The sequence below is a fragment of the Dermochelys coriacea genome, chromosome 7 (assembly GCF_009764565.3).
Source record: "Dermochelys coriacea isolate rDerCor1 chromosome 7, rDerCor1.pri.v4, whole genome shotgun sequence".
In the NCBI taxonomy this organism is placed as follows: Eukaryota; Metazoa; Chordata; order Testudines; family Dermochelyidae; genus Dermochelys; species Dermochelys coriacea.
Window position 1 is genome coordinate 114,934,053 of NC_050074.1, and position 11,174 is coordinate 114,945,226.

Below are 11,174 nucleotides of genomic sequence, written 5' to 3' on the forward strand. Positions count from 1 at the left end.
TTTGGTAAGCAAGATCTGACAGACTGGGCAGGGCTAACAGGAGAATGCCCAAAGTTTACCTCAGTGGTGGTGAATTTTTCCACAATTTTGCACAAAGCAGCCAAAAAGCTAAATTTCAGGGCCTGAGCCAAAGCCCACTGAAGTCAATGGAAAGGATCCTATTGGCTTCAATGAGTTTTGGATTGAGCCCTTTCTCACATAGCTACTGAAAGTGAAAGCTCTGCCCTCCCCCCCCCCCACTCCCCATTGGGCTACTGCTTTTAGGATATGAACTGCTAGAAGCCTTTAAAAATAGATCACTGACTTCCTGTTTTTTTTACAGCTTATCTGGATTCACTTGTTTGGAGGGGAATAAAGTTTGGCACCCGTTATTATGTTTTCCCAACTTTCTTGTCAACTGGCATGTGAGAGGATTTTTAAAGTCCATTTCAGCTTAGAATAATAGAAACAAACTATCAGAATTTATAGAGTAGTATGGGTAACAAAGGAACCATCTGGTTTTATACCATTATATCTAAGTGGATTGTTCTCTCAGTAGCAATAAATCCATTACATTTCCGTCCAACTGCTACATTGTAGGAAGCAGAGGTATTTTCCTCTTTTATGTATCACATGATGGTAAAGTGGCTTATTAATTTCAAATAATAATAATAGCAGATATGTAAATAGTGTCTTCCATGAGGAAGGATCTGAAAGCACTTCAGAAATGGCATGCAGCATCCAGGAACATCACCACTTATCACTGCAATGCAGCTATTTTTTGGACTAAAATGGGACTAATATTTTAATAATACATAGCTGCACTGTACAGCAGTTTAAGAAAGGAATTATCCAGTTGATAATGTTTTTAGGCAGCATGTTTTTAGGAAGCTGGAATGTAATTACTAAAGATGGAATGAGGACAGGACACTAGAATGAGCACAGCTACAAAAAACCACTATGGATGATGGTAGAGTAGAGACCACAAGTGGTCAGAACCTTGGTTCTCTGCCTCATTCCAAAGACAGAGAGGGGAAGTGGTAGGATGCACAGATAAAAGTCCAGTGGAGAGAGGCGCATGGTCCAATTGATAGAACAATAGAATAGGTCATAGAGTTTAAGGCCAGAAGGGACCACCAGACCAGACTAGATGATCTCCTGTATATCACAGACCACCAGCCCCACCCAGCACCTGCACACTAAACCCAACAACTGAAATTAGACCAAAGTATTACAGCCCACAGGATACTAGACTATTTATTAATGATCTGGATGATGGGATTAATTGCACCCTCAGCAAGTTCACAGATGACACTAAGATGGGGGGAGGGGTCGATACAATGGAGGGTAAACATAAGAACATAAGAATGGCCATACTAGGTCAGAACAAAGGTCCATCCAGCCCAGTATTCTGTCTCCCGACAGGGGCCAATGCCAGGTGCCCCAGAGGAAGTGAACCTAACAGGTAATGATCAAGCGATCTCTCTACTGCCATCCATCTCCACCCTCTGACAAACAGAGGCTAGGGACACCATTCCTTACCCATCCTGGTTAATAGCCATTAATTGACTTAACCTCCATGAATTTATCCAGTTCTCTTTTAAGCCCTGTTATAGTCCTAGCCTTCACAACCTCCTCAGGAAAGGAGTTCCACAGGTTGACTGTGCGCTGAGTGAAGAAGAACTTCCTTTTATTTGTTTTAAACCTGCTACCCATTAATTTCATTTGGCGGCCCCTAGTTCTTATATTATGGGAACAAGTAAATAACTTTTCCTTATTCACTTTCTCCACACCACTCATGATTTTATAGACCTCTATCATATCCCCCCTTAGTTTACTCTTTTCCAAGCTGAAAAGTCCTAGCCTCTTTAATCTCTCCTCATATGGGACCCATTCCAAACCCCTAATCATTTTAGTTGCCCTTTTCAGAACCTTTTTAATGCCAGTATATCTCTTTTGAGATGAGCGGACCACATCTGTAGGCAGTATTCAAGATGTGGGCGTACCATGGATTTATATAAGGGCAATAAGATATTGTTAGTCTTATTCTCTATCCCTTTTTTAATGATTCCTAACATCCCGTTTGCTTTTTTGACAGCTGCTGCACACTGCGTGGACATCTTCAGAGAACTATCCACAATGACTAAGATCTTTCTCCTGATTAGTTGTAGCTAAATTAGCCCCCATCATATTGTATGTATAGTTGGGGTTATTTTTTCCATTACTTTACATTTATCCACATTACATTTCATTTGCCATTTTGTTGCCCAATCACTTAGTTTTGTGAGATCTTTTTGAAGTTCTTCACAGTCTGCTTTGGTCTTAACTATCTTGAGCAGTTTAGTATCATCTGCAAACTTTGCCACCCCTGTTTACCCCTTTCTCCAGATCATTTATGAATAAGTTGAATAGGATTGGTCCTAGGACTGACCCTTGGGGAACACCACTAGTTACCCCTCACCATTCTGAAAATTTACCATTTATTTCTACCCTTTGTTCCCTGTCTTTTAACCAGTTCTCAGTCCATGAAAGCATCTTCCCTCTTATCCCATGACAACTTAATTTACATAAGAGCCTTTGGTGAGGGACCTTGTCAAAGGCTTTCTGGAAATCTAGGTACACTATGTCCACTGGATCCCCCTTGTCCACATGTTTGTTGACCCCCTCAAAGAACTCTAATAGATTAGTAAGACATGATCTCCCTTTACAGAAACCAGGTTGACTTTTGCGCAACAATTTATGTTCCTCTATGTGTCTGACAATTTTATTTGCCCGATACTGACGTTAGACTTACTGGTCTGTAATTGCTAGGTACACTTGCCATTCTTTAAAACTTTAAACTAAACTGTAATCAGAACTTCTTGATTTAAACAAAACCCCTATCATTAACCTAGGTAACTGTAGGAGAAAATGCAGGCAGCCCTTCTTAAATATTGGCGTTACATTAGCTATCTTCCAGTCATTGGGTACAGTAGCTGATTTAAAGGACAGGTTACAAATCATAGTTAATAGTTCCGCAGTTTCACATTTGAGTTCTTTCAGAACTCTTGGGTGAATGCCATCTGGTCCTCGTGACTAGTTACTATTAAGTTTCTCAATTAATTCCAAAACCTCCTCTAGTGACACTTCAATCTGTGACAATTCCTCAGATTTGTCACCTACAAAAGAGAGCTCAGATTTGGGAATCTCCCTAACATCCTCAGCCATGAAGACTGAAGCAAAGAATTCATTTAGTTTCTCTGCAATGACTTTATCATCTTTAAGTGCTCCTTTTGTATCTCGATTGTCCAGGGGCCCCACTGGTTGTTTAGCAGGCTTCCTGCTTCTGATGTACTTAAAAAACATTTTGTTATTACCTTTTGAGTTTTTGGTTAGCTGTTCTTCAAACTCCTTTTTGGCTTTTCTTATTACATTTTTACATTTAATATGGCAGTGTTTATGCTCCTTTCTATTTACCTCACTAGGATTTGACTTCCACTTTTTAAAAGATGCCTTTTTATCTCTCACTGCTTCTTTTACATGGTTGTTAAGTCACGGTGGCTTTTTTTTAGTTTTTACTGTGTTTATTAATTTGGGGTATACATTTAAGTTGAGCCTCTATTATGGTGTCTTTGAAAAGTATCCATGCAGCTTGCAGGGATTTCACTCTAGTCACTGTACCTTTTAATTTCTGTTTAACTAACCTCCTCATTTTTGCATAGTTCCCCTTTCTGAAATTAAATGCCACAGTGTTGGCCTTTGAGGTCTTCTTCCCACCACAGGAAAGTTAAATGTTATTATATTATGGTCACAATTTCCAAGCGGTCCTGTTATAGTTACCTCTTGGACCAGATCCTGCGCTCCACTCAGGACTAGATCGAGAGTTGCCTCTCTCCTTGTGGTTTCCTGTACCAGCTGCTCCAAGAAGCAGTCATTTAAAGTATCGAGAAATTTTGTCTCTGCATTTCATCCTGATGTGACATGTACCCAGTCAATATGGGGATAATTGAAATCCCCCACTATTATTGAGTTTTTTATTTTGATAGAGATTAGAGAGGCTCTTAGCATTTCATAGTCACTATCACTGTCCTGGTCAGGTGGTTGATAATAGATCCCTACTGTTATATTCTTATTAGAGCATGGAATTACTATCCATAGAGATTCTATGGAACATGTGGATTTTTATTTCATTTGATCCTACATTGATCGCCCCCCTATCTCTTAGTTTAAAAACTGCTCTGCAACCTTTTTAATGTTAAGTGCCAGCGGTCTGGACCCACTCTGGTTTAGGTGGAGCCCATCCTTCCTGTATAGGCTCCCCTATTCCAAAAGTTTCCCCAGTTCCTAATAAATCTAAACCCCTTCTCTCTACACCATTGTCTCATCCACACATTGAGACTCTGAAGCTCTGCCTGCCTACCTGGCCCTGCATGTGGAACTGGAAGCATTTCTGAGAATGCACCATGATGGTCCTGGATTTCAGTCTCTTTCCTAGCAGCCTAAATTTGGCCTCCAGGATGTCTCTCCTACCCTTCTTTATGTCATTGGTACATATACCATGACCACTGGCTCCTCTTCAGCACTACACATAAGTCTATTTAGATGCCTTGAGAGATCCGCAACCTTTGCACCAGGCAGGCAAATCACCATACGGTTCTCCCGGTCATCACAAACCCATCTATCTATATTTCTAATGATCGAATCTCCCATTACTAACACCTGCCTTTTCCTAATGACTGGAGTTCCCTCCGCTGGAGAGGTAGCCTCAGTGCGAGAGAAAACCCCGACATCATCTGGAAGGAGGGACCCAACTATGGGAAGGTTTCCCTCTGTTCCCGTTGACTGCTCTCCTTCTCTGGCCTTTCATCCTCCTTAACAGTGCAGGGGCTGTCTGACCGGAGGTGGGACAAATCTACTGTGTCCCAGAAATCCTCATCAACATACCTCTCTGCCTCCCTTAGCTCCTCCAGATCCACCACCCTGGCCTCCAATGCCCACAGGGTCTTTGAGGGCCAGGAGCTCCTTGCACCAAATGCACACATACGCCACCCGCCCACAGGGCATGTAATCATACAAGCTATACCAAGTGTGATAAATAGGATAGCCCCCACTTTGCTGCTGGGCTTCTGCCTGCATTTTCTCCTACAGCTACCTAGGTTAATGATAGGGGGTTTTGTTTAAATCAAGAAGTTTTGATTACAGTTTAGTTTAAAAGTTTTAAAGAATGGCAAGTGTACCTCGCCCTCTTTCCAAACTCCCTCTCGAAACTCCCTGGTAGCAGTCTCTGTTCGCTTGCTCACTGCTTTATAAAGCTCTGGCCTTCTTGATAGCCCTGCTCCCTGATTAAAGCTCAGCCAATGAACAGAGGCTTCTAGATTTCAAACCGTGTTTAGAAGCTCACAGCTTCCAACTGCCGGCCACAGCACACGATCCTTCAAACAAATGAACAAACAGACAGACAAACACAAGCTCAGCACACAGCAAGTAACCCCCAAACACAAAAACACACTCCAGACAGCCACTTACCCCAAAGGGTATTTGCTCCTCCTTCACCTGGAGAACTCCCTCTTGAAACTCCCTGTTAGCGATCCCTATTCACAAAAAAGGTAACTCCCTGTTAGAGGTCCCTGTTCGCAAAAAGGGTAGGGCTAGGGTCCAGAGTGACCTAGACAAATTGGAGGATTGGGCCAAAAGAAATCTGATGAGGTTCAACAAGGAAAAGTGCAGAGTTCTGCACTTAGGAAGAAAGAATCCCAGGCACTGCTATAGGTTGGGGACCAACTGGCTAAGCAGCAGTTCTGCAGAAAAGGACCTGGAGATTACAGTGGACAAGAAGCTGGATATGAGTCAGCAGTGTGCGCTTGTTGCCAAAAAGGCTATGGCATAGTGGGCTGTATTAGTAGGAGCATTGCCAGCAGATCAAGGGAGGTGATTATTCTCCTCTATTCGCCACTGCTGAGGCCACATCTGGAGTATTGTGTCCCGTTTTGGTCCTCCCACTACAGAAGGGATGTGGACAAATTGGAGAGAGTCCAGTGGAGGGCAATGAAAATGATTAGGGGCCTGACTTACAAGGAGAGACTGAGGGAACTGGGCTTATTTAGCCTGCAGAAGAGAAGCGTGAGGGGGGGATTTGATAGCAGCCTTCAACTACCTGAAGTGGGGTTCCAAAGAGGATGGAGCTTGGCTGTTCTCAGTGGTGGCAGATGACAGAACAAGAAGCAATGATCTCAAGTTGCAGTGGGGGAGGTCTAGGTTGGATATTAGGAAACACTATTTCACTAGGAGGGTGGTGAAGCACTGGAATGGGCTACCTAGGGAGGTGGTGGAATCTCCATCCTTCAAGGTTTTTAAGGCCCAGCTTGACAAAGCCTTGGCTGGGATGATTTAGTTGGTGTTAGTCCTGCTTTGAGCAGGGGATTGGACTAGATGACTTCCTGAGTTCTCTTCCAACCCTAATATTCTATGATTATGGTCCTCTTCTTAGTTCTTGCTCTGCCACTGACCTGCAACAGAAACTTGGACAAGCAACCATCTCTCTGTGCCTTTGTTTCTCCTCCCACCTTTTCACCGTGTTGACTATGTAACCTTTCAACACTTTGGGGCAGGGGCTGTCTCTTAATGTGTGTTTGTATAGCACCTAGCCCAGTGGGGTCCCAGTTTGAGACCTGCTGCAGGCCCCACCATAATGCAAGTAAAATGATCGATAATTCTCCTTTTTGTTCTGTTTCTCCATATTTACTGTGTTCATTTTCTCCCAATGACCCTGGTCACCCCTGCAATCTTGATCCAGTTGGGAAAAGAGAAGGTGAGATATCTCAGATTCAAAGTTATTTAGCTACTGAGGGTCTACTCCTGTACACTGCTATGGCAGGTCCATCTTTGAACTTGGGACTCTGATCTTGTTCAAAATTACTGATCAGAAAATAAAACCAATGAAACACAGATACTCAAGATTCTTCACTGGCCTACTCATAAAACCATCTTCCATATACATTTTATTTATATGGCATTTTATGTCAGCAGAAAAAATTGTGTTTTTTTTTTATTAGAGGGGTGCAGATTGCAAAATATTTGAGCACTGAGAAAGCAACTCACAAATCCCTGTCTCCTAGTTGAGTTGTGTATCTGATGTTTGAAACATATGCTTTTTTTTTTTCATGATGCGAAGCCTTGAATTTTGGTTTCCTGAACAGAATTTACCCAAATCTATGTTTTTATATAAATAGAACAAAATCATAACAATCTTTCTATCCATGTAGTGCTTTTCAGCTGAAGGCATTACACACATTAATTAAATGTCACAAAATTTACCTACCTCAGTGTTTATGCATAAATATAATAATGCTTTCCATCCATATGGCACTTCTCATCTGAGGGCACTGCAAACATGAAACAAACTTCACAACATCTCATTCTACTGAGGAGTAGTAGCATGGCACATATTTAAGTTCATACTAATAGTTGGGCAAAGAGGGGCTAAGCAACTTTAGCAAGGTCACACACACAGTCAGTTTTAGGGCTGGGATTAGTATTCAGGAGTCCTAATTCCCAGTCCCCTGTTCTAACCTCTAGATCGCACTGCCTCTAAGGACCCAGGTACATAGAAATGGTTTCCAGGGAGAGAAATTCAGTTCACACTTGCTCTGGTGAATCGGTGAACGTCAGTAGCAGCAGCATGCAATGAAGAAAGTTATTAGTATTTATTATTTGTATGGTGCCAATATTGCATGGCACTCTTTATAGACAAGCATGAAGAAAAGGTCAGTGCCTGAAGAATTTTTCACTCTTGACAGTTATAAACAAAAGGAGAAGAGATGGAAAGCAACAAAACCAGGGTGTCTGAAATGTGACTTTGCCAGCTCTCACGATTATATTCCCTGGTCTTGGGATCTTCTGTTTTTCTTAAAGCCACCACTCCCAGTATTATGTGAGAATCACATTTTAATTTTTTTTTTTTAAGTTTCAAGCCTTCATGGTTGCAGAGAAAAGCTTGGAAACATGGTCCCTAATGGCTCAAAAAAGAATTCTAAAGGTGTTATTTTTTTTTTTAAAAAAAAACCCTCATGATTTTTAAGTCAGTCTCAAGTGGACCTGACTCAAGATTTTTGAATGCTTGGAGTTGTTAATACTGAATGCGTTGTTCTGCAGCCTTTGGATTATATATTGTTGTGGGGAGAATGAGGTCTAGTTTATGAAACACTTTTGTGACTTCTAAGAATCTGGTTAGTTTCTTTCAGCTGGACTGGGAACAGCACTATGGAAACTGACCAGAATCTTGTCAATTTCACTCTGTAGTTTTGTGGAAGGGTGGGCCCCCTTCAGCAGCTGCAAATTAAGTCTGTGCATCTTCTGCTGCTCATAAGGTTCTAAACAGTGACGGAGTGAAACTGACAAAATCCTAGGAGGTTTCACTGCTGCTGTTGGTCAGAAGCTGTTTCTGTTCAATTCCACCTTGCTACTCTCTGGGAAAGTTATGACCCAAAAACAGGGGAGAGGAAGAGAATGGGAAACTTCCCCTCCCCTTTCTTTGTGTCTTTCTTCTGAGGATTTGGATTATTTTATGTATGAAAAACATTGTGTCTGATCCAGGAAACTAAATTATTTCCATCCTTGGAAAAATTAGATGGAATCAGAATTTAATTCAACAGGCTTAATTAGCATCCCAACAGACTGCTGTCAACACAACTGCTTAGAACTGGCAGGATTCTTAGAAAAACATTATTGTGGAGAGTGTGAGAGGAAAACATGTGGGGTGTCAGGAAATCACCTCTGGTCCTCCCGCTTTCCCCTTAACAACATTCATTCACAGTTTAACTGTTCATTTCCTGAGCAGCATTTATTAATTATGCAATAGACCACTGTCAGAACTAGAGTCCATTCTGCAAAGCTAAAGTGACATACCTATTTGTTTGATTGAGCTTTTAAACATTGTAATGCAATTGTGCATCATTAAATATGTACAGGACCCCAGAGTGCTCTCTTAAATGGAGATCTGATGTACGAGTACCAGTAGTAATACTACCTCATCATATTTACATCATGATTTGCATAACAGGTAAATGTTCTAATGATATTTAAACTACGTCCCACTGGCATGATATTAAAGCAAAAATACAGTTTTTTAAAACAACAAAAACATAATTAATTTCGATATGTAGGGATTATAATTATCTAACTATTTGATTTGAATACTAGGGGTGAAATTCTGGTCCATTGACTTCAATTGCAAACATTCCACTGACTTCAGTGGGACCAAGATTTCATCCTTGAGTATTTTCCCCATAAGTTTGCCACTACATATGGATGCAGCATTGTGTACTGCTTAGAACAAAAGACTGGGAGGTATGGATTAAGATTTTCAGAAGTGACTAGTTGTTTTTGGTGCCAAACACGAGAGAGAGGCCCTTTAAATTGTCTTTTGGGGCACCCAAAAATCACTCATCACTTCCGAAAAACTTGGCCCTGGGTTTTATTCCCAAATCTGCCTCTGACTCAGTATGTGCACTGAGCTTTGTAAAGCTATTGACACTATGATTCTGGGCAGAAAGAACTTCTTTTTTTTAAGTACGAAGTATTATTAAACCAGTCGTGCCACTAAAAGCGGGGAAATTGCTATGCTGGTTGTGCTTTAAAAAGGCTCAACTTTTCAAAACACACTGCACTGCCTAACAACATTCATATTTAGGCACTTACATAAGTAAGCTGATTTTCATGGATTTAGAGCCCCCACAGCCCTCATAGAATTCCCACAATAACTGTGGGCAATATTCTGCGGTCAGGTTCACCAATATAAATCTGGAAAACAAAAGGTTACTCTAGATTTGATTATCAGTGCAACTAAAAACAGGAGTTAGACCACAGACTTTGGATAGAGCTAGATTCCCCCACCCCCCTTCTTTCCAGGGCAAATTGTTACTGTGACATGAGACAAGGTAGGTGAGGTAATATCTTCTATTAAAACAACGTCTGTTGGTGGAATGTACAAGCTTTCGAGCTACACAGAGATCTCCTTCAGGTCCTGGGACCAATACTGCCAACACCACAATTGTGAATTGTCCATTTATTTTGTCACTCAGTGGCTGAGATTCAACCCCCTGATAATCACACAATAGAATTTTATATGATGTTTTCTTTCAGAATGGGCTTGTGTTCAGCTCCAGGAGAATTGTACGACAACTAGGGACTTCACCTGGAGGTGTATTGCAGGTGGTCAGCAATTCAGGCAGCTTGATTTGGTGTTTAAATATGGATCTAGCTGATTGGTTGATGTATTTATTTGTAGGCTTTTCTATGGCTCCCATCATCACATCATTGGAGCACCTTGAAACATGAATTTAATCTGTAAGGCAGACAAATGTGGTGTGTGTCCGGTTTTTTTAAAAAACAGATGGGAACATTGAGGCACTGAGAGGGTAAGTGACTTGCCCAAGATCACACAGGAAATCTGTGGCAGAGCTGACCCCACATCTCTTGATGCGTATCATCAAGCATGAAGCCATCCATCCTCATTCCAGTTTTATACATCTGATTTTGTGGCCCTATTGCATAAGGCAATAAGTGATGTTGATGCTTTAGAAGGAAATTCCTTTTATACTAGCTGCGGCTGTAAGTTAGGGACTCTTTTTTAAAAGAGTGCAGAGTGGTTTCATCTGTAGGTGCCATTCATTTCTACACACACTCAGCAGCATCTTCTGCTTGCTTTCCACTGACTTTCTCATTAAAATAAACCTTAAGATGACAAATAGAAATACACACCAGAAGCCAACATGATGCAATTCCACTTTTCTCTTCCACAGGTCCCCACTTACACCTTAAGGAACGAAACTGCTGTTTCTATTCTGTGATTCTCTGGACTGGTCTACACCACAAGTTACAGCATAGCTAGCCAGGATGTAACACTACAGCGCACAAGCTTACTGTACAGCAACGTCCCATATCGGCACGGCTAAAGCACATTGAAAGAAAAACTGTAAAACTGTAAAATACTATTTCTTTTTTCTTTTTTACAGTGCAAATATTTGTAATCAAAAAACAAATATCAAGTGAGCACTGTACACTTCGTATTCTGTGTTGTAATTGAAATCAATATATTTGAAAATATAGAAAACATCCAAAAATATTAAAACAAATTGTATTCTATTATTGTTTAACAGAGCGATTAATCGCACAATTAATTTTTTTAATCGCTTGACAGCCCTACTAAAGACCTTGGG